The 25,107-nt window shown below is 43.4% G+C and overlaps 1 protein-coding gene across 1 annotated transcript in view; it reads left to right on the top strand.

The window, feature by feature from the left end:
• Positions 1-11,610: 11,610 nt before the first annotated feature.
• The window catches only part of LOC129817201 (serine/threonine-protein kinase PAK 5-like), a 110,210-nt gene continuing 96,713 nt past the window's right edge, over positions 11,611-25,107 (top strand). The window contains exon 1 of the mRNA XM_055872213.1: positions 11,611-11,865. The gene's annotated coding sequence lies outside the window, so the exon portion shown is untranslated. The remainder of the gene's footprint in view (positions 11,866-25,107) is intronic.

The raw sequence follows: 25,107 nt of genomic DNA, 5'->3' as shown, positions 1-25,107 counted from the left end.
TAGGATATAAGGCATGACTGGTGACTAGTTTTGGAAATGTGCTTTCGCTAAATAATGTGGTAGTGCAGTGGACTGACGCACTTTTGTCGAACTGTGTGTTTATTAATGCATTTAAATTGACATAATTTAACTAATGATGGGGTGGCTGGAATGAAACAATCAACAGAGACACCAGAACACATTTAGAGAGAGAGGGGGAGAGTTCAAACAACACATGACACAAGGTTTTTTGGAATTTCCTCTTAATGTGTTTGAGCCAGCCAGTTGTGTTGTGACAAGGTAGTGGTAGTATAAAGAAGATAGCCCTATTTGGTAAAAGACCAAGTCCATATTATGGCAAGAACAGCTCAAATAAGCGAAGAGAAATGACAGTCCATCATTACTTTAAGACATGAAGGTCAGTCATGTCTCTTCAAGTGCAGTCGCAAAAAACATCAAGCGCTATGATGAAAGTGGCTCTCATGAGGACCGCCACAGGAAAGGAATCTCACAAACACACTGATGGGCTCTGAGTCTGCTGTGGGTAACATGGTTGACTTCATTGCTCAGCAGCCAGTCATGAGACTATGTCTCACAGACACTAACCAACTCCCTTACATGGTCTCTGTGCCAGGGACAGTAATAGCATTACAACAGACAGATACCTCCACTGTGTTGCAAACCTGAGAGGAGCTTTAGAGTGAAGTCAGGCCTCTGGTTGGTTCCCTGTGCTGGTGGAAAGTATGTCTCACTGCATTGAGTCTGTGTCTGCATCCAAATTCCCTTTATAGTCCACTACTTTTGACCAGGGCCCACAGGGAATAGGGTGCCATTTGGGACACGCCCTGTATCTCAACAGAAGAGGGGCCAGTCTAACAGCTGGTAACGGTGATGAACATAATCAACTCTGTTGATGTAGCTCTCAAAGGAAAAGTTATGTCCTCGTTATGACAGTGTTATGACAGTGTTATGAAGCCCGTATGACATATTGTTAGAGTAAAGTGTAGCCTAACCCTCCCAGAGAGCAGTAAAAGCTGGAGGAAATTGATAACTGAAGCATAAACAATGTCAAAGGAATTTTATAATCTCCCAGATGAATATTCATCCCTGTTGTCAACCTTAATCCCTCTCTCCATCCATGATCAGATTATGATCCCTGTAATCGCTCTGTAGGTATGTATAAAGTCAGCCAGTATTAGAACTGGTCATGCTGTCTTGCCACTCGTATGTAGTCACACCCAACAATGACCATAGGCCTTGTCGAGACATCACAAACAGATCTGGAATCAGGCTAATGGAAATCCCCTGCACCTAACCTCTGGCAACTAAAATGTCCCTTTCTAATTACATTCCTAATTCCTGTAGGTAGTATGGCGCTGAGGTGGAGAGTCATGGTCAAACGAACTCTGTGATAAACAGATCAATGGTGTCCATGGTAACAACAACACAACAAACAAACATTTCCAACATGGCACACTCACTGTGTCAGTTGTCTTTGATTAGACTAGCTGTGATTTCGGTTGAGAAATGTAGGACATTTAAATGGGGTATGAGTAGACAGACTGGGAATTGGAAGAGCCATGGACTTGGTCTTTCTAGCTGTATTGTTTTTATTTCTATGGCTACCTCAACTCCTATGTATGCTGTTTTACCTGTGCTTTGATCAGTAGACAGAAGTCATTCTGTTATAGTCACTCTATTGACACGGTTCTGCAAGCCCCTGGAATCCTGACTGACTGCATAGTGAGCCCGTGGCAAACTGGGTCAATACATTCAAGCATGGAATGGATAACTCACATCCGCTTAGGCGATCTTCATGAATTAAGCAATAGCAACGTTTCTGCATGGAAAAGAGCTTGTAGTACATCCACTAAACCACTTGATGACACTGGCACATTCACAGCATATACTGGAGTTGCGTTTTGGGTTTAAGTTGCCCTTAGGCACAGATCTAGGATCAGCTTACCCAGCTCACTCCTTGGTGTTACGTTGCCCACATTACTGTCTATTTCCATGTACATTGGACTGATATGACTCACGACTCAGAGTCAGGATATCATTGGAACACGTGGACAACCATTACACAGCTTGCCTTTCAATGGTTGGATAATACAGTAGAACAAAGTTGAATACACTTCATGTCAACCTGCGTCTGGCAGGCTATGTTCCATCCTCTCAAGTGTAATCATCGGCCGTCAAGGCTCAACATGATAACATATAGACACACACACACACGACACACACATCCAGTGTGGCTGCGTGAACGCAAGAGAACACCCCGCAGGAGGACCTCAACTCGCCAGCTGTGACCCACAATGCCGTGCATTGGGTGGCTGAGGGTTGCAGGGCATTTGAGGGCCACAGGCATTGTGTGTGTGTGCTAAGTGTAGCATCTGATGTTGCCATGATGACTCACTTTCCCATGAGCCCCTGGACTGGGACTCAAACTGTGAGCAGTGAAACTTGAAGTAAGACTTTGTACAATACAGAACCATCTGGTTCATCACAGTTACATTCTGGAGTCAGAGAAAGCTTCTGATGCCATAAACAGAAGGGTTGTGATGTCATAATGAGAAGGGATGTGAGGTCATGGTATCATAACGGGAAGGGTTGTGATGTTATGATGAGAAGGGTTGCGATATCATAACGAGGAGAGTTGTGATGTCACGATAAGAAGGGTTACAGTGCATTCAAAAAGTATTCAGACCCCTTCCCTTTTTAAACATTTTGATATGATACAGCCTTATTCTACAATGGTGTCACGTGTGCTCCCTCTTCGGCCTCTAGGTCACCAGGCTGCTCGTTAGGGCGCACCTGTCACCAGCATTAGGCGCATAATGACATTCACCTGGACTCCATCACCTCCTTGTTTACCTGCCCTATATATGTCACTCCCTTTGGTTCCTTCCCCAGTCGTCATTGTTTCTGTTTCATGTCAGTGCGCTGTTTGTGTTACGTGTTGGTTTCATTTATTAATTAAATGTTTTCACTCCCTGAACTTGCTTCCCGACTCTCAGCGTACATCGTTACAAATGGTTTAATTAAAATAATATCTTCCTCAATCTTCACAAAATACCCCATAATGACAAGGGTATTTAGAAATGTTTGCTAATTTATTAAAAACAGAAAACATTTCTGCAGCGTTGAAGGTCCCCAAGAACACAGTGGCCTCCATCATTTTTTAAATGGAAGAAGTTTGGAACCATCAACGCATCCTAGCACTGGCCTCCAGGCCAAACTGAGCAATCGGTGGGGAAGTACCTTGTTCAGGGAGGTGACCAAGAACCCGATGGCCACTCTGACAGAGCTCCATAGTTCCTCTGTGGAGATGGGAGAACCTTCCAGAAAGACAACCATCTCTGCAGCATTCCACCAACCAGGCCTTTATGGTAGAGTGGCCAGACGGAAGCCACTCCTTAGTAAAAGGCAACTAAAGGACTCTCAGACCATGAGAAACAAGATTATCTTGTCTGATGAAACCAATATTGAAATATTTGGCCTGAATGCCAAGTGTCACATCTGGAGGAAACCTGGCATCATCCCGTAGGTGAAGCATGGTGGTCACAGCTTCATGCTGTGGGGATGTTTTTCAGTGGCATGGACTGGGAGACTAGTCAGGATCGAGGGAAAAATTAACAGAACAAAGTACAAGGAGATCCTTGATGAAAACCTGCTCCAGAGCACTCAGGACCTCAGACTGGGACGAAGGTTTACCTTCCAACAGGACAACAACCCCAAGCACACAGCCAAGACAATGCAGGAGTGGCTTTGGGACAAGTCTCTGAGTGGCCCAGCCAGAGACCGGACTTGAACCCGATCGAACATCTCTAGAGACCTGAAAATAGCTGTGCAGCGACGCTCCCCATTCAACCTGACAGAGCTTGAGAGGATCTACAGAGAAAAATGGGAGAATCTCCCCAAATACAGATGTGCCAAGCTTGTAGCATCACACCCAAGAAGACTCAAGGCTGTAATCGCTGCCAAAGGTGCTTTGACTTACCAAATCACAGAACAGATTGAATGGTACACATCCTGCTTTTACTCCCTGCTTGTACTTCCTATGGGTACACTCAAAATGACTGCCAGTCCATCCATTATGCCACCCGAATGGGGAGGCCCGTTCTATAGTCTCAGTTGGTATTAGATAGAACGTCGCAGCCCCACCCACCTGTGGGGAAAACAATTCACATTTGTAGCCTGCTGGAGGTCATTTTGCAGGGCTCTGGCAGTGCTCCTCCTTGCACAAAGGCGGAGGTAGCGGTCCTGCTGCTGGGTTGTTGCCCTCCTACGGACTCCTCCACGTCTCCTGATGTACTGGCCTGTCTCCTGGTAGCGCCGCCATGCTCTGGACACTACGCTGACAGACACAGCAAACCTTCTTGCCACAGCTCGCATTGATGTGCCATCCTGGATGAGCTGCACTACCTGAGCCACTTGTGTGGGTTGTAGACTCCGTCTCATGCTACCACTAGAGTGAAAGCACCGTCAGCATTCAAAAGTGAACAAAACATCAGCCAGGAAGCATAGGAACTGAGAAGTGGTCTGTGGTCACCACCTGCAGAATCACTCTTTTATTGGGGGTGTCTTGCTAATTGCCTATAATTTCCACCTTTTGTCTATTCCATTTGCACAACAGCATGTGCAATTTATTGTCAATCAGTGTGGCTTCCTAAGTGGACAGTTTGATTTCACAGAAGTGTGATTGACTTGGAGTTACATTGTGTTGTTTAAGTGTTCCCTTTATTTTTTTGAGCAGTGTATATTTTTGTGATATTTCTGACATTATTAGCTCAGAACATCTTTGGCATTATTACATACAGCCGGAAATAACTTTTGGATATTAGAGTGACGGTAACTCACCAGCATTTAGACCAGAAATAAGACTTTCCTGAATTACTTGGACATTGGGTCCCCACATTTCCCACTGTCCCATGGCGAATAGCCTGAAGCCACAGGGCTCTTCTTGCAGGCTCTATTTCCCTACGTGGGAGCATTACAAACTTTAGGCTGGGATTTTTGACCTGGGTACATACAGTATACATTAATTGAACAACAAAGCAGCTTTTCAGCGTATTTAGTTATTTCTTAAAATCAACAACGAAGTTAGCCCCGTGGGGGTCAATGGGAAAGAATGTTTGCTCTCCCCAATTTGTGGGCGTGGTCGAGGGGAATTATTTCTTATGACGTGAATATGGACTCGGAGTATGGATTCTATTACTATCAGTTGTTCTGATAACAAAATGAAAAGGTTTCTGATGTCACAATGATAAGGTTTCTGATATCATAATGATAAAGCTTCTGATGTCATAATGAGAAGGGTTCCCATGTCATAATGATAAGGGATCTCATGTCAATGAGAATAGTGTCATTATCAGAACAGGTCTGATGTCACAATGAGAATGATGACACAAAGCCAGGCATGATGACCCATAGATGGTCGTAAGCTGTGACTGAGTGATATTGAGCTCAAGCAGCTGAAAGAGGAGAGGCTCTATTCCTGTCCTTCTCTGCCTCAGCACACATCACCAACCTCATCAGCCCCAACCCCTCAAAGCCTCTCAAGCCACCATCGCTCCCTATTTCCCCCCAGCTCTCTATCCTTCTCACCCTCCTCAAGCCCCCGGCCACCCTGCTGGGTGTACCTGGAGGTAAGAAGACACAACAAGATCTCACGGTCTCACTTCAGTATTCAACGTTTGTCCAGGGTAGGATAAACGTCTATGGATGGCGTGAAAGTACACTGTAACAAAAAACTAATTTATATGGTTATTTTGGGTATTGTCAACAGTAAAATACTGTGAAACATTTTACTGCAGCATACTGTAAAGTATGGTGCATTGTGGCAAAAGTTTGTGGGCGTGGAAATAATTGTGGTATTTTGAATGGCACTATAATTCCACCACGCAGAATACAGTACCCGTATTGTATTTTTAGAGTACCAAAAACCTTTTGACCACTAGAGGGTGGATGGTATTTTTGGTAGAGGCTCATTAACATATTTTGAGGCATGCCTTGTAAAGAGGCTATATTTGTTGCACCCGTGAGTGAGAATGCTGTACCTATTTATCTCCTATGTAGCAGTAGTGCTCCATCAATTTAAAACATATTGGGGATACATTTGAGTGGCAGCAAGTCTTGAACCTTAAATGATTGAGTATTTGCCTGTCTGTTTTGCCCAGTAGTCGCTGCTAGTTTGGAAGCCTTTGTAAGTGATTTAAAACACCAAATATTTATTCATATGCTGTAATGTGTAAACACATGACCTAACAGCCAACCTGCTTGCACCAATCCCTTGTGAATACTGTAAAATACATCACCCCTCAATGATTTTGATTCTTCCATCCATTCATTCATTTATTCATCACGATTACGGTAGCATTAACCTTTTACAGCATAATATAATCACTTTTTACGGTATTGTACTGTGCTTCATTACACAGTACTTTGCTTTGATACTGTATTTATATTACGAAATATTGAAATAGAGAAATGTACTTGCCATGAACTGCATTTAAGCTAATGTCAAATTCACATCAACTCCTTGACAGTGTAGGCAAGGGTTAAGATAGAAAAGACTTGACGGTTAAGCACAAACAACTTGACTGTTAAGTTTAGGCATTGATTATGACTTGTTAAGGTAAAGGGTTAAGGTTTGGGATAAGGAGAAAAATGAAACAAGTGCCTAGCACTGGGTTCAAACTTGCAATCCTTGGATCTGAAGCACATGGTTTAAGCACTTTGTCTATCCCCATCCACAATGTCCTAGCAAGCATTGAGCCTAATTGAGCGTAATATGTGCTCACGTTGCCCCTAATGGACGGTATTGAAGGCATCTCCCGATGTCTGATGCTCTATCTTATCATATCCCAATCCTATTCTTTCCTATCCTATCCCATAGTGTGAGGGTTACACGTTTGTGGTGTAGAGACGTTGTTGTGTTGTGTTCTCGATGGTGGTGACCTTGTTATGGCCAGCCAGAGGACGGAGAGCCACGGCCCTGCGTGATCATGGGATATTGTTTAGCAGGGCAGAATAAAACAGCCTCCCCAAATATCAAGGCTCAGAACAATGTCCTTGGTCCATCTTGCCACTGTATGGTCTGTATGGGTGTGTGTGTGCGTGCAAGTGTTTAGTGTACCTAAATGGCCATTAAAGAGGGATCCTGTGACCTGTGATGTCAGCCCATGACAGGGCTAAAAAAAAGGTAGCGTGAGGCTGTTAGGCAGAAGAGAGCATCCGGGGTCTGCCAGCTCCAAAGGGTTGTATGTTTGTGTATGTGCGTGTCTATATTGTGTGTGTCAACTCCAAAGCGGCTGCGGCGGCATTACGCCCCGATAAGCCCTGGGCCTTGTTCTAATACTCTTAAACTGCATACGCCCTCCTCAATTTCATTCTGCCTTCATCCTCCCTAGACGTAATCCCTCGACCCTCGTCAGACATGACTAGATTAGTGAAAGAAAATCATTGCAGGGAAAGCTAATCTGAAAACCTAAATCAATCAGTCAATCAATAAATCAATCAAATTGTAGCTGCATGTACTGTTACTGTTTTGCTTTTTTACTCCTAATGATTAGGGTTAGGATTAGGGGTGGGTAAATTGATCCTAAATCTGTGCCTACAACCCAGGCAGCTTCTGCCCAGAGCTCTCCCAGAGAGAGATGGTTTAACTTGGAGAGAGAGGGGATAGAAGGACTGTCTGCGGTTGCCATAGGGACAGGAAGCAAGCCAGGCACACTGACCTGGGGATTTTAAGATCCCTTTGATGGACTCTGTGTTTTTTTACTGACATGGAAAGAGTTATTTGAAGCATGCTTGATAAGTTGATGTTGGATTTAGTTGATGTGCATTAGCCTCTGATCCACTTACTGACTCATTACTTACATAGAAATGATCAAGAGCTCAATCAGAGGATTTGACGACATTTCTCGTCTTTTTTCGACAAAGCATACTTTTCCTACATAAAGAGATGCAAATGAGACTGTATATAAGTCCACGCTTTTTTGCCAATTCATGACTAAATGAAATATATTAATCCAAACTTTATTACAAGAAGTAATGTTGGATTCACCTGTCCAGTTTCGATATGCAATATGTAGTCTCTATTTCATGTGTGGCTGGCCCCCTGGTGGCCATGAAATGTACTGTTCTTTCTCTCTTAAGGCTCTTTATTTACATATGTCCCTTTGAATGAAAGGACAACTTTGAAACGAACTTCTATTGTTGAAAGAACCTGTATTGGCCTTCCAGGGATACAGTATATTTAGTACCAGTCAAAGGTTTGGACACACCTACACATTCATGGGTTTTTCTTTATTTTTACTATTTTCTACATTGTAGAATAATAATGAAGACATCAAAACTATGAAATAACACATATGGAATCATGTAGTAACCAACAAAGTGTATTTTATATTTGAGATTCTTCAAAGTAGCCTCCCAGTCTTGAAGGAGTTCCCACATATGCTGAGCACTTTGTTGGCTGCTTTTCCTTCACTCTGTGGTTCAACTAATCCCAAACCATCTCATTTGGGTTGAGGTTGGGTGATTGTGGATGCCAGGTCATCTGATGCAGTACTCCATCACTCTCCTTCTTGGTCAAACAGCCCTTGCACAGCCTGGAGGTGGGTTGGGTCATTGTCCTGCTGAAAAACAAATGATAGTCCCACTAAGCGCAAACCAGATGGGATGAGGTATCGCTGCAGAATGCTGTGGTAGCCATACTGGTTAAGTGTGCCTTGAATTGTAAATAAACCACAGACAGTGTCACCAGAAAAACACCCCCACACCATCACACCTCCTCCTCCATGCTTCACGGTGGGAACCACACAAGCACAGATCATCTGTTCACCTACTCTGCGTCTCACAAAGGCACGGTGGTTGGTACCAAAAATCTCAGACCAAAGGACAAATTTACACTGGTCTAATGTCCATTGCTTGTGTTTCTTGGCCCAAGCAAGTCTCTTCTTCTTATTGGTGTCCTTTACTAGTGGTTTCTTTGCAGCAATTCGACCATGAAGGGCTGATTCAAACAGTCTCCTCTGAACAGTTGATGTTGAGATGTGTCAGTTACTTGAACTCTGTGAAGCATTTATTTGTACTGCAATTTCTGAGGCTGGTAACTCTAATGATCTTATCTTCTGCAACTGAGGTAACTCTGTGTCTTCCTTTCCTGTGGAGGTCCTCATGAGAGTCAGTTTCATTATAGAGCTTGACGGTTTTTGTGACTGCACTTGAAGAAACTTTCAAAGTTCTTGACATTTTCCAGATTGACTGACCTTCATTTCTTAAAGTAATGATGGACTGTCGTTTCTCTTTGCTTATTTGAGCTGCTCTTGCCATAATATGGACTTGGTCTTTTACCAAATAGGGCTATCTTCTGTATAACACCCCTACCTTGTCACAACACAACTGATTGGCTCAAACGCATTAAGGAAAGAAATTCCACAAATTGACTTTTAACAAGGCACACTTGTTAATTGAAATGCCTTCCAGGTGACTACCTCATGGAGCTGGTTGAGAGAATGCCAAGTGTGCAAAGCTGTCATCAAAGCAAAGGGTGGCTACTTTGAAGAATCAATTTGGCTACTACATGATTCCATATGTGTTATTTCATAGTTTGATGTCTTCACTATTATTCTGCAATGTAGAAAATAGTTCAAATGAAGAAAAACCTTTGAATGAGTAGGTGTGTCCAAACTTTTGACTGGTACTGTATGTTGAGAGAGCATAATGGCCTCAGGCATGTTGCAATCACAATCTGGCAGTTGATGTAGTCATTCACCTGTGCATTCTCATGTGTTCAACCTGAATGTCAACAACCACCAGTCATGTGGTATAGGCCTACGTGATTCCTGGTAGACGTTACGGAAAGGCTCAGATCTTGGCATTACTTAATTAGATTGAAAAGAGGGTTCTTTGCAGTTCGCACACCATATGAAGTCCCAGGTGCATGGTGGGACAACCCCTCAATATTAGAAAAATAAACTCCAGCACACTGGTTGTGGGCCTGTCTAACTTGCAAAATTAGATTTATCTGGCTAATAATCGGGGCCTCGAGGGGAAAACACAGACCGGTGTGAGGGCCTCAAGGGAAAAAATGGTCCATGTTGACCGAAATGCCAGAGACGATTTCTGGTCCCAGTCCTCCCCTGCCAGTGTATTTGAGGTTATTTTACTAGCGCTGTTTTACTTGCCATGTCCTCTGTTGTAGGGATTCCCTCTCCTCTCCCAGCCAATAGAAATGGTTCCCTCTGCAGCCATTTGATGGTGATGCTGAAAAGCCATAACAAGTGTGCTAGCCACTGCCTGAAATAGGCCTGAGCTAGAGACAGGAAGGATGAGTGGTGGAGGGGTGGACACTGTACACTGACAGGGGCTCACATTCCCTGAGAGAGAGCTGTGGAGAGGAAGAGGAGGGATGGGGAGGAGAAGAGCGAAAGGGGGGAGCGTAGGAAAGGGAGGAAAGTGGGAGGATGGTGCTGTCTCACACACACACACCTGCATGCACCCCCCCCCCCCCCCCCTGAGGTGCCTCCAAAGTGGGTGGCCTACACTTGTCCCCTCAGACACTGGGACAGCCCCTAACTGCATGCCAACACAGGCTGAGATCAATGTGGGGCCTGACACTGTCAACTAGCAGGGATGTCACACTTTACAGTAGCGGAGTGAACGTAGGAGGAATTGTTCAGCTTCCTGAGTCCCACAGTTAGAATATGATCAATATATATTATATATAGCCCAATTATCAGTCCGGTTAAGCAGTGCCTATCTGGACAAATAATCAATCACTCAAACAGACCTCCAATGTCAGACAACTGGCTAAAATTGAGTCCTAAAATCCCTCTACCTCACTGATATTATGATAACAAGTTGAGTTATAAACAGATTATAATTTAACCACTGTTGACGACTTCGAAAGTCCCTATTCTCACACTATCTTGACATAATAATTATTTCATCCAGTCCTGTTATTAAGCAAGGGTTATATCAGATCAATATGCAGCATTGTTTCGTGCCCATCCTCAGATTTATAACATCTCCATGTAAAGCCAACTCCATGAACATCGCTGGCGTTGCCCCAGTGATGCGCGAGCGTGCACGTTGCCAGCCGCGCCACATCAAAGCCAAACCCCATTAGTGTCGTCACTGTTCACGCTCAAACCCACATACGTCATCGACTTTTGACTTTTCCCCCTTTTTTCTATTTTATTTCCGGTGATGTTGCACATTTTGATTATCCCTCTCACTGGCTGTCGCTTATTCCAATTTGAGCCTATTTATCATAGAAGTCTTTTGGAATTGCACGTGAATGCCATGCACAGCTGCAACGTTGCATAATCATGTTACCGATTATAGCTCTCAATAAATAAACATACAAAAACGTCGGCTTCGTTAGCCTAGAGGCCTATAATAACCTGTGTCACTGTTGCTGCACGTTTCACCTACAGCCCTTCACTGTCATTCAATCGTCCCAAATCTTAAAGAGGGCGTTGCATTGACTATATTGCGACCACGTCTTACTGTTACACTGAAAACGAAATAATTACCTAGGCGACATTATTTATTTTAAATTCAATTTGTACCACCCCCATAATACTTCCCGGCCGAATCCTCTTCCAACGTTCAACCGCGGGCCACTAGAAACACAGGTGCTCTAATTTCTGACGATCGCTCCAAGCCCCACTCCTCTCCTCTCCACAACACCCCGGATGTAAGCTTGCACACAGCGGTTGCTCCATACAGTATTGTACGGCGCAGCTCAGTAGCACCACCGAGAGACATTAACATGGCGCTGACAGCCACATAACGGTACCCACCATAATAATCATAATAACCAGACCAAATACAGCGGCGGGACATGTGAGCGGGTCAACCTCAAGACAGCAGGTAGGTGCAATTCTGGTATTCGATAAACGCTCTGCGGTGTGCCATTTTGTGAAATATGGTATGCAGAAAACCGCTCTCTGTAATAGCGAAATATGGGTTAGCTCCGTCCCTCCCATTTAGTAACCTAGGCTGATAGTTCTACAGTTAAACACCACGGGCACTGATAGCCGTTTGTTCTTCTCTACAAGCCAGTCGGGAATAGTCTACGTATGTCGTTGGGAGAGAGCGTATGTTACTGTATCATGGCTACAGTCTGTGGGGTTGAATACGTGCTACAACCGCTGTCCTTGGTGTTGAAACGGGGTGCGTACCTCGCTGCGAAATGCTGTCTGCATTTTGTAGCCTAAATAGACGATAGTCAGTGGCTGCATTTGTGGTGAAGCATTCAACCAATGGAGTCTTAAGAACACGGATGTTTGTTTGTTGTCAGGGGGTCATATTCATAAGCAGCGTTCGACATTATCCTTGGTGCCATTAAGGATGTTATTTCACCAGACGGACCGTGTAGGCTATGTATGATGATTGTGGTGATGGAGATGAGAGTTAGTACAGTAGGCTACAGTAGGCGGTTTGATTGAACAGATGGTGAGTTCAATGTTTCTCCAGGATTAGAAGGTGAATAGAGGAGAATTAAAAGTGGTATGCTGCTGGGGTCTAGCTCTTAGCCTAATCCTGCTATAAAGAACTGGATAGAAGGCTAATTTACATAGGAACAGAATGTAGCCTATTCCTCTTGAGTGTCATTGGCACATAGTAATGTTGTAAATCAATGACAGGTAGGTCTAAATAATAATAATAATAATATAATGACATTGTAATAGTCCTTTTTATATATTTTACCTCTTGAGGTTTCGTGTGTAGATATTTATGTGTTCATGCAGCTATTTTGGTGTGACTGTTTTAAACGGATGTCATGTGCCTCATCTTCAGGAGAAGGCCTTGATTCAATAACACTACTACCACAGTGGCACCATTCTCTCTCTCTGTACCCATCCCTGTCCCTGTCCAACTGTCCCCAACACTCAGACAAGGATCCCTATGGCAAGCCGGTGGCAGAAGCATCTGAGCTCCTAGAGTGTGCAGCTCTCCTTTATTTTTCAAGTGTTCTACTCCGCTAGCCAGCACCTCGCCTGAACAGGTGTGCGTTTCTTTCGCCTTCAGATTAGCTGGAGCAGAGACCCCAGGCTAGGCCACTCGCGCCTCGCGGTAATACACTATATATACAAAAATATGTTGACAACCCTTCAAGTTAGTGGATTCGGCTATTTCTGCCACACCCGTTGCTGACAGGTGTGTAAAATCGAGCACACAGCCATGCAATCTCCATAGACAAACATCGGCAGTAGAATGGCCTTACTGAGGGTCTCCCGAGTGGCGCAGCGGTCTAAGGCACAGCATCGCTACAGACCTGGGTTCGATCCCAGGCTGTGTCACAACCGGCCATGACGGGGAGTCCCATAGGGGGGCGCAAAGTTGGCCCTGCGTCGTCCGGGTTAGGGAAGGGGAGGGCGCTGAAGCGACTCCTTGTGGTGGGCCGGGTGCTTGCAGGCTGACTTCAGTCATCAGTTGAACTGTGTTTCCTCCCACACATTGGTGCAGCTGGCTTACGGGTTAAGCAGGCGGGTGTTAAGAAGCGTGGTTTGGCGGGTCATGTTTCGGAGAAAGCATGACTCGACCTTCGCCTCTCCCGAGCCCGTTGGGGAGCTGCAGCGATGAGACAAGCGGAGGTAAAACACAAAAATAAATAAATAAAATAATTGCCTTACTGAAGAGCTCAGTGACTTTCAACGTGCCACCATCATAGGATGCCACCTTTCCAACAAGTCAGTGCATCCCTTTTCTGCCCTGCTAGAGCTGACCCGGTCAACAGTAAGTGCTGTTATTGTGAAGTGGAAATGTCTAGGAGCAACAACGGCTCAGCCGCGAAGTGGTAGGCCACATAAGCTCACAGAACGGGACCGTCGACTGCTGAAGTGCATAACGCATAAAAATGGTCCTTCTTTGGTTGAAACTCTCACTACCGAGTTCCAAAGGGCCTCTGGAAGCAACGTCAGTACAAGAACTGTCCGCCGGAAGCTTCATGAAATGGGCTTCCATGGCCGAGCAGCCGCACACAAACCTAAGATCACCACTCGCAATGCCAAGCGTCGGCTGGAGTGTCACTAAACTCTGGAGCAGTGGAAACATGTTCTCTGGAGTGATGAATCCTACTTCACCATCTTGCAGTCCGTTGGACAAATCTTGGTTTGTTTGGATTCCAGGAGAACGCTACCTGCCCAAATTCATAGTGCCAACTGTTAAGTTTGGTGGAGGAGAAATAATGGTCTGGTGCTGTTTTTCATGGTTCAGGCCCCTTAGTTCCAGTGAAGGGAAATCTTAACACTACAGCATACAATGACATTCTAGACGATTCTGTGCTTCCAACTTTGTGGCAACAGTTTGGGGAAGGCCCTCTCCTGTTTCAGCATGACAATACCCACGTGCACAAAGCGAGGTCCATACCGAAATGGTTTGTCGAGATCGGTGTGGAAGAACTTGACTAGCCTGCACAGAGGCCTGACTTCAAACCCATCGAGCACTTTTGGGATGAAATGCAACGCCGACTGCGAGCCAGGCATAATCGCCCAACAATGTTCCAACATCTAGTGGAAAGCCTTCCCAGAAGAGCAGAGGCTGTTATAGCAGCAACTCCATATTAATGCCCATGATTTTGAAATGGGATGTTCGATAAGCACTTTTGCCCATGTGGTGTAATATAACGTACACACAAACACGCGCACAGTCGCTGGTTATCCGGTCGCTAATGTATTCAGCAGCGAGCACAACAGCTTTGCATAATGATCAAAGCTAGAGGGTGCTCCGCATGCAGTAGCCCTAATAATAACCTTTGAAGCTATCAGAACATTCATTCCACTAATATTAGACTCTAATACCACAATAGAGTAGGCAGAGGCCGATAGTATAGACCTCTTTATGTGTGTATTGCAGTGGTAGTATAGGGGCTTGGAGGATGAATGACATTGGTAAGGAACGCATGACACATTAATTGCTACGTTTGGCCTGTGGCTATACTAGGCTATCATGGTGTATGCATGCCTTCAGGATGTGTCTCTGATATATTCATGGACTTCACGTTGTGAAAGACCACTCATCTAGTCGCTTCTTTCACAATGACTTTGTGTGTCTGTAGCATCTCTATCACTGTTGATACAGTGTTGTTTCATATGTAGTAATCGTGGGAATATTGTTTGAATGGTTAAATGTGTGTGTGTGTGTACGCCTCTGTAAGACTGGAAGTTTGAACCCAGTGTGTCGGGGAGACTTACAGAGATCGATTCTGATGATGGAGGGAAAGATTGGAGGTGCATGTAAATGAACTAGACCCAGATAGAGGAGAGGAGGCGGAAAGGAGAGGGAGAGAGAGGAAGAAGAGAGGAGACAAGGGTAACACCGAGGAGTAGAGAGGAGGAGGACAGAAGGATGAGAAGATGAGCAGAGAGGCCTGTCTGGTGATGAGAGAGGACAGAGTGAGTGCGACAGACACGTCTTCATAGGTCACATATTTGCATATCTGTGTTTCACTGTGCTTGTGCTTTTTCAGCATGACCCTCTGTGTGTGTGTGTGTGTGTGTGTGTGTGTGTGTGTGTGTGTGTGTGTGTGTGTGTGTGTGTGTGTGTGTGTGTGTGTGTGTGTGTGTGTGTGTGTGTGTGTGTGTGTGTGTGTGTGTGTGCGTGTGTCATGACTCGGTATGTGGGTGCATGGCATGATTCGGTGTGTGGGTGTGTTGCATGACTCTGTGTGTGTGCTATGACTTGGTGTGTGTGTTCTGCATGACTCAGGGGGCTGTCGCAATGCAAATGTCACGTGTGGATGGACCATGTCTGTCTACCCAGCCAGCCAGCCGGAGGAGAGCTCCACTTAACAATAACCTAGTTATTCCCTCTCCCTCTAGACATCAATTTACGGTCAAATTTGACCCCCCCCCCCCCCCCCCCCCCCCCCACGGGTAAGATTATAATTGGGGGAGGGTAAACTGATCCTATATCTGTGCAGACAGACAACTTCTACTTTGATTCAACACTACTGTATTTGTGGCAGAGAAGACTACTGTCTTTGTAGCTCCAATGATTCAGTCGTGGGGAGGTTGTATTGGGATCAGAGTGCACTGATGAGGGGAAGTGTGTGTGTTTATGTGTTTGAGAGCAAGATAAAAGCTGGACAGAGAAAGAGCATGTGTGTGTGTGTGTGTGTGTGTGTGTGTGTGTGTGTGTGTGTGTGTGTGTGTGTGTGTGTGTGTGTGTGTGTGTGTGTGTGTGTGTGTGTGTGTGTGTGTGTGTGTGTGTGTGTGTGTGTGTGTGTGTGTGTGTGTGTGTGCCAGTGGGCTGGGCGTTGGGGGCTTAGCATCAGAGGGCAGTGATGAGAGGGCTATTGGAGCCTGAATACCAAGCGATGCCCTCAGGCTGTGCTGCTGCTGCCCTGAACTGGCATTACTGCTCTGCCACTCACTCCTTGTCCTAGGGAATTACTGTTTCAGAGTGTGTGTGTGTGACTGTGTGTGTGCGTGTGTGCGTGCGTGTGTGAGAGAGAGAAAGAGAAAGAGAGAGATAGAGTGTGTTTGCGTGTACATGTGTTTGTATGTGTGGTGTAGGCCTCACTCAAGTCTACTCAATCACTAAACCGTCTGGTAACGTGCGAGTGAGTAAGTGTGAGCGTAATTCCAGTGTAATCGCTATTAAAGCGATAGCCGATTAGAAGGGGCAGGTTTAAAAAGACAATTGGTCTGGGTGTTGTGTCTCGCCTCTGCAGTACTCCATAGCAGTTACATAGGAAATCCAGTGAAGAACTAAACTGACCGCCGCCTCGTGTTTTCATCAATCAAAACACCTTTTTTTTTTGCCATCTACAGTAAGAACACCCACTGGGAAAGCCATCCAGAGGATTTAAAAAAGTCCAGGCCAGTATTCACAAAGCGTAGGAGTAGGTGTGCTGATCTAGGATCAGTTTACCCTTTTAAATCATAATGAATAAGAGGGGAGCTAGATCAGCACTCAACACATTGTAAATATGGGTCTTGGTCTGTTCCATTAGTCTGAATGGGGCTCTAAAGTTTAGGCCCAAATCTAAAAGTAAAACAGAGATGAAACTGAAGTGATTATCATTTTTCAGGGAAACAGTAATGGTGTGTAAGGCAGGTTGTTTTACTATGCAACATTCAAGACCATGTTAACCTACTCAGCTAAAGCCCAGGCCCTAGACATCATCTCTGGGAGCTAACACAAGTCTCAGGCAAGGTTACTTATCACACAAGCCATCAGGCCTTTTGGGGGCCCTATGTGAGATTTGGTTGGGGTGGGGGCCCATCTCACAGAAAATCATTATTGACAGTGGAGAGAAAATGTTTAGTTTTAAAGTTAATTTCCTGTAAGTCTGCAAATTGTGTTATGGGACATTTTGCAGTTTTTTTGCAGTCAAAAACGTGATTTTCTTGTGTTTTATATATATTTCCTTACTATGAGTTTGGAATAATACTATGAAATTGTGAACATGATGATAATGTCCTTTTGGTGTAAGAGCTGTTTGAAAAGGCCGCCTGAAATTTCAGCCTTTTTAGCTGGGTTGGAGTTTTGGCCTTCCATTGTGACATCACCATGAGGTAAATTTGTTAAAAGACCAATAAGAAAGAGAGTTCCAAACCTCTCTGCCAATAACAGCACATTTTCAGTAGTCCCATCTCCATTCAGACCACTCCCAGACAGTCCTAGCAAAATTATTACTTTGCTAAGAATCTATTTTTGTTTACTTTTGACCATTTTAATTGAAAAAAATCACAGTACATTTTGCGATGGTGCGGAGAGAAAATGCTGCAATTTTATAACACATTTCATGCAATTCTACTCCTTTTGCCATGGGGCAGAGAGAAAAGAAATTATGTTTTAAAGCTAATTTCCTGCAATTCTACACATTTTGTAATGACTTATGACATCTAAAAATAGTTAGCTGACATGGCTAATTGAGTGACTATCAGTGACTGACATAAGAAGAAAAAAACTGCTGATACTCAAATTGCACCCGGTGTATTCTACTTTTCTAACTCTCAATAGTAAGTTGAGACCCCGACTGAGTCTCCCCCGCTCCCTCCAAAAATAGGTAACACTTTACTTGACACCCAGCGTCTTAAAACCTCTCTAGGGTACGTGGGACGCTAACGTCCTACCTGACCAACATCCAGTGAAAGTGCAGGGCACCAAATTCAAACAACAGAAATCTCATAATTAAAATTCCTCAAACATACATGTATTATACACCATTTTAAAGATACACTTGTTGTAAATCCAGCCACAGTGTCCGATTTCAAAAAGGCTTTACGACGAAAGCACACCAAACAATTATGTTAGGTCAGAGCCAAGTCACAGAAAAACACAGCCATTTTTTCAGCCAAAGAGAGGAGTCACAAAAAGCAGAAATAGAGATCAAATTAATCACTAACCTTTGATGATCTTCATCAGATGACACTCATAGGACTTCATGTTACACAATACATGTATGTTTTGTTCGGTAAAGTTAATATTTATATACAAAATCTCAGTTTACATTGGCACGTTATGTTCAGTAGTTCCAAAACATCCGGTGATTTTGCAGAAAGCCACATCAATTTACATAAATACTCATAATAAACATTGCTAAAAGATACAACTGTTATGCATGGCATTTTAGATCCACTTCTGCTTAATGCAACCGCTGTGTCAGATTTTTTTTAAACTTTACGGAAAAAGCACACCATGCAATAATCAGAGTACAGCGCTCAGACACAAAACCAAGCCATGCAGATATCCGCCATGTTGTGTAGTCAACAGAAGTCAGAAATAGCATTATAAATATTCACTTACCTTTGATGATCTTCATCAGAATGCACTCCCAGGAATCCCAGTTCCACAATAAATGTTTGTTTTGTTTGATGAAGTCCATCATTTATGTCCAAATACCTCCTTTTTGTTCACGCGTTTAGCCCAGTAATCCCAACTTCATCAGGCGCGATCACTAGGTCCAGACGAAAAGTCAAAAAGTTCCGTTACAGTCCGTAGAAACATGTCAAACTATGTATAGAATCAATCTTTATGATGTTTTTAACATAAATCTTCAATAATGTTCCATCCGGAGAATTCCTTTGTCTTCAGAAATGCAATGGAACTCAAGCTAACTATCACGTGAACGCGCGTGGTCAGCTCATGGCACTCTGGGAGAGACCTTACTCAATCCCCTCTCATTCGCCCCCACTTCACAGTAGAAGCCTCAAACAAGGTTCTGAAGACTGTTGACATCTAGTGGAAGCCTTAGGAAGTGCAATATGACCCAATTTCCACTGTATCTTGGATAAGCAAAGAGTTGAAATACTACAACCCTCAGATTTCCCACTGCCTGGTTGGATTTCTTCTCAGGTTTTTGCCTGCCATATGAGTTCTGTTATACTCACAGACATCATTCAAACAGTTTTAGAAACGTCAGAGTGTTTTCTATCCAAATCTACTAATAATATGCATATCCTAGCATCTGGAACTGAGTATCAGGCAGTTTACTCTGGGCACGCTTTTTATCCGGATGTGAAAATACTGCCCCCTACCCTAAAGAAGTTGTCATAATATGTCATAACAGCTGACATAACTTGTCATAATCTGTCATAATATGGTCATAACACTGTCATAACACATATATTTAGACCTGTTATGACATATATTGCATAACTTTTTGGCTGGTTATGACACCTACATAAGAGTGTCAAAACCCACAAAACCTACCACACAAGGCAAAACATTCCATTATTACACCATAGCCTACATGTCAACAGTATGTTTATGTTATATACAATGTTCTGAAATGGACCATATTCAATTGTCATTGTAATTGCACACAAATTGATGTCAGACATGCACCTGCCCCAATGCTCTGTTGCTGATGACTGGGATGAATGCAGGAGCAGATTTCAGGAGCAGGACAAGACACCCTTTTTATGACTGATGACTGACATAAGGACATGTACGTGATAGGCCTGGCTTATTTGACTATGATGTCATAACGCTTCATGACAGTGTCATAAAGTGTATGTTCTGCAAGTTATCTAAAATATGATGAGAAAACAGAAACACGACTGTGAACATAATTCATTACAACAACAAAGGACTAAAGAAACAAACTTTCAAACAAAAAATCTACTGCTTGGGAATTAATGAGGGTTTTGATAAAAAATAACTCAATATACAGGTGTAAATACATGGGTCATGACATGATTATGACTATATTATTCCAGGTTATGACAATTTATGCCAGCTGTTATGACATATTATGACATGGTTATAACCTTGTCATAACATGTTAGTGGTGTCAAGTAAAGCATTAACAAAAAAGGTTAATATATACACCAAACATTAGGAACCCCCCCCCCCCCCACCTTTTGCCCTCAGAACAACCTTAATTCTTCAGGGCATGGACTTTACAAGGTGTCAAAAGTGTTCCACAGGGATGCTGGCCCGTGTTGACTCCAATGCTTCCCACAGTTGTGTGAAGTTGACTGGATGTCCTTTGGGTGGTGGAACATTCTTGATACAGACAGGAAACTATTGAGTATGAAAAACCCAGCAGCGCTGCAGTTCTTGACACAAACCAGCGCCTAATACAATACCCTGTTCAAAGGCACTTAAACGTTTTGTCTTTCCATTCATCCTCTGAATGGCACACACACACAATTCATGTCTTAATTGTCTCAAGGCTTCAAAATCCTTCTTTAACCTGTCTCCTCCCCTTCATCTACACTGATTGAAGTGGATTTAACAAGTGACATCAATAAGGCAACATTGCTTTCACCTGGATTCACCTGGTCAATCTTTGTTATGGAATGGGCAGGTGTCCTTAATGTTTTGTATACTCAGTGTATATATACATATATATATATATATATATATAGAGTACCAGTCAAAAGTTTGCACACACCTACTGATTCATGAGTTTTTCTTTATTTTTACTATTTTCTACATTGTAGAAAAAAGTGTGAAACAAATCAAAATATATTTTATATAGTTTCGATTCTTCAAAGTAGAACATAACTGGCGTGCACAGAGCCCTGACCTCAACCCCATCAAACACCTTTGGGATGAATTCGAACACCGACTGCGAGCCAGGCCTAATCACCTAACATCAGTACCCAACCTCATCAATGCTCTTGTGGCTGAATGGAAGCAAGTCCCGGCATCAATGTCCCAACATTTAGTGGAAAGCCTTCCCAGAAGAGTGGAGGCTGTTATAGGAGCAAAGGGGGGACCAACTCCATATTAATGCCCATGATTTTAAGTTGAGATGTTTGACGAGCAGGTGCCCACATACTTTTGGTCATGTAGTGTGTGTGTGTATATATGTATATACAGTACCAGTCAAAAGTTTGGACACACCTACTCATTCAAGGGTTTTTCTTTATTTGAACTATTTTCTACATTGTAAAATAGTAGTGAACACATCAAAACTATGAAATAACACATATGGAATCATGTAGTAACCAAAAAAGTGTTAAACAAATCAAAATATATTTTATAGTTGAGATTCTTCAAAGTAGCCACCCTTTGCCTTGATGACAGCTTTGCACATTCTTGACATTCTCTCAACCAGCTTCATGAGGTAGTCACCTGGAATGCATTTCAATTAATAGGTGTGCCTTGTTAAAGGTTAATTTGTAGAATTTCTTTCCATCTTAATGCATTTGAGCCAATCAGCTGTGTTGTGACAAGGTAGGGGTGGTATACAGAAGGTAGCCCTATTTGGTAAAAGGCCAAGTCCATATTATGGCAAGAACTCAAATAAGCAAAGAGTAATGACAGTCCATCATTACTTTAAGACATGAAGGTCAGTCAATCCGGAACATTTCAAGAACTTTTAAAGTTTCTTCAAGTTTAGTCGCAAAACCCAGCAAGCGCTATGATGAAACTGGCCCTAATGAGGACCGCCACAGGAAAGGAAGACACAGAGTTACATCTGCTGCAGAGGATAAGTTCATTAGAGTTACCAGCCTCAGAAATCAGCCATTAACTGCACCTCAGATTGCAGCCCAAATAAATATTTCACAGAGTTCAAGCAACAGACACATCTCAACATCAACTGTTCAGAGGGGACTGCATGAATCAGCCCTTCATGGTCTAATTGCTGAAAGGAAACCACTACTAAAGGACACCAATAATAAGAAGAGACTTGCTTGGGCCAAGAAACACGAGCAATAGGCAGTAGACCGGTGGAAATCTGTCCTTTGGTCTGATGAGTCCAAATTTGAGATTTTTGGTTCCAACCGCCGTGTCTTTGTGAGATGCAGAGTAGGTGAATGGATGATCTCCGCATGTGTGGTTCCCACCGTGAAGCATGGAGGAGGACGTGTGATGGTGTGGGTGTGCTTTGCTGGTGACACTGTCTGTGATTTATTTAGAATTCAAGGCACACCCAGCATCACAGCATTCTGTAGCGATACAGCATTCCACCTGGTTTGCGCTTAGTGGGACTATCATTTGTTTTTCAACAGAACAATGACCCCAAACAGACCTCCAGGCTGTGTAAGTTCTGTTTGACAAAGAAGGAGAGTGATGGAGTGCTGCATCAGATGACCTGGCCTCCGCAATCACCCAATCTCAACCCAGTTGAGATGGTTTGGGATGAGTTGGACCGCAGAGAGAAAATAGCAGCCAACAAGTGCTCAGCGTATGTGGGAACTCCTTCAAGACTGTTAGAGAAGCATTCCAGGTGACTACCTCATGAAGCTGGTTGAGAGAATACCAAGAGTGTGTAAAGCTGTCATCAAGGCAAAGAATGGCTACTTTCAAGAATCTAAAATATATTGTGATTTGTTTAACACTTTTTTGGTTACTACATGATTCCATATGTGTTATTTCATATTATTGATGTCTTCACTATTATTCTACAATGTAGAAAAAAGTAAAAATTAAAGATAAACCCTTGAATGAATAGATGTGTCGAAACTTTTAACTGGTACTGTATATACAGTATAATATATATATATATATATATTACTTTTTGTCGGGAGCCCCTAGTGTCCGGGTGCCCTAAGCGACCGATTGTGTCGCTTATGCCTGGAACCGGCCATGCACAAGCATACAATAGATCCCTGAACCAACTTCGCTACACAGTCAAGGCACATCTTGACTACACTCTGGTCATAAAGGTCTTATTATACATATTATACATTTCCCATTTAAGTCTGTTCTTTAAATTAGCTTCAAGCGTACTCCTCGCGTAGCATTAGATTAGGGATCCTATAGGATCGTACGCCGAGCCTTATGCACATCTCAATGCCAGGAGGTCTGCACAAGGCTATTGTAAGATATGCCTGGGCATTCTTACAGCGTAATTAGAGGTTTCTATTGTTCACCTCTGGGAGACTTCTCTACCTTTCCTCTCCATACCTAATATACCTCAGGCAAGCAGATGGTACCATTGACTTCTTGACATGCTATATCTGCTGCCGCTAAACACCATCCTGGGTGAATAGCTGTAATATTTAGCGTTCCATGATGGCGATATTGCTTTGGCACAGAACACGTCTCTCTTATTCTCTCTCATTCTTTCTCCCCTTCTATCTCTCTTTACCCACCTCTTTCTCTCTTTTTCTCTCTCTCTTTTTCTCCATTGATTTTGAATGAATACATTAACACTGAGTGAATTATCACCTAGTCTAGTTTAATACAGTGCGATGTTGTTGTTTGATATGCACTGTGTTGTAGGCCCTACTTACGGAATAGAAGTTCCGATAATGTTTTACCAGATGCACCAAGGTCGTGCATAACGAATGCAGGTTGTTGCGATGCACAATCCCGTTTTGCACCCTGTTACTTGTCTGGGCCTACCTGTTTCACACAATGTATCGTGTCTGAACATAGCAGAGTAGGCTCTGAAGACAAACAGGTATTTTATATAATATTGCCTGTAACATCAGAACAATTCCAGTTCAAGATGTATTACACCCACATAGCTGTCTGTACAAACTGAACTCCATGAGCGTTTACAACAACATGAAACACAAATGTATGTCCTGCGATCTTGAAGATTTAAAGTGACTCATTAATTAGAGAACTGAAGTATGGCATGGGTGACCACTTGTATCGTTGCAACGCCATCATTGAGTCAGCTTAACTCAAAGCTAATACATTTGGACAAACAGTTTATATTCCGTTTCACATTGTACTAGTTCCAAGAAAAATCCCCAAATAATGGTGTATATTGGAGAAATGGAATACATAGCCCAATCGGCCAATTAAGTAGGGGAAATGAGTTGGACTGAAAAGCAGCAAGCAATTCTCTGGAGAGACGGAGGTTGACATCAGTGCCCTAGAACATTCAGTCATCCCCTTCTCCTCCTCCTCCTCCTCCTCCTCCTCCTCCTCCTCCTCCTCCTCCTCCTCCATCCTCTCCTCCTCTCCCCATACCATGATAGAGAACAGGATAAAAATGTCTAAAACTCTCCGATCAGTATACACGCGGCAGGCACACAGTTGGCTTGTCTGGTCAATAAAGTCTTGTGTTGTATTTTACACTGATCTGAGATCCAATTTGAGGCCAGTGAAGTGAAATATTTGTTGTGTCCCTACAGCTCAGTCGTGTTGATCTCGCCCTGTTCTTGACATGAAGAGATACTTGGAAGAGACTGACGATGCAGTCTACTACCACTCTGTAATACCGTAACGTCACCAATGCTTCATCTTTACAACATGGTCCAAATGAGGATGTGGGCTTTGCAACAAACCTACTACGCACTACTAAGCAGTGGGCACAGTCGTTAATTCGACATCTATTCCACGTTGGCTCAACATCATTTCATTGAAATTACGTGAAAACAATGTTGAGTCAACCAGCATGTGCCCAGTGGATACTGACCTTATATGACCCAGGCTGTGACAGTAGTATTCAAAGCCAACCATATCCCTTACCCTGACCTCACTGACAACCCTACAGCCCCTGTCACACTGCACTCATCCTCTTAGGAAACATCTGGTTTGGTGCTAATGTTACGGAAACACGAGGCTTCATGAAAAGCCACACATTTGTTCAAAATAGCATCCCAAACATTGGCGGCATCTCAAAATGACAGGCTAGTTGGCCACGTGTCGGCCGACATACGCAAGAGTCGAGAATTCCAATCATATATGAGTCATTCATTAGTTAAAAATCGATCTGGTCAGCATGACACAAGACAGATAGCC

This window comes from Salvelinus fontinalis, chromosome 20, assembly GCF_029448725.1.
Source record: "Salvelinus fontinalis isolate EN_2023a chromosome 20, ASM2944872v1, whole genome shotgun sequence".
In the NCBI taxonomy this organism is placed as follows: domain Eukaryota; kingdom Metazoa; phylum Chordata; class Actinopteri; order Salmoniformes; family Salmonidae; genus Salvelinus; species Salvelinus fontinalis.
Note: the sequence above shows the minus strand (reverse complement) of the source record. Positions and strands in the feature narration are given on the sequence as shown.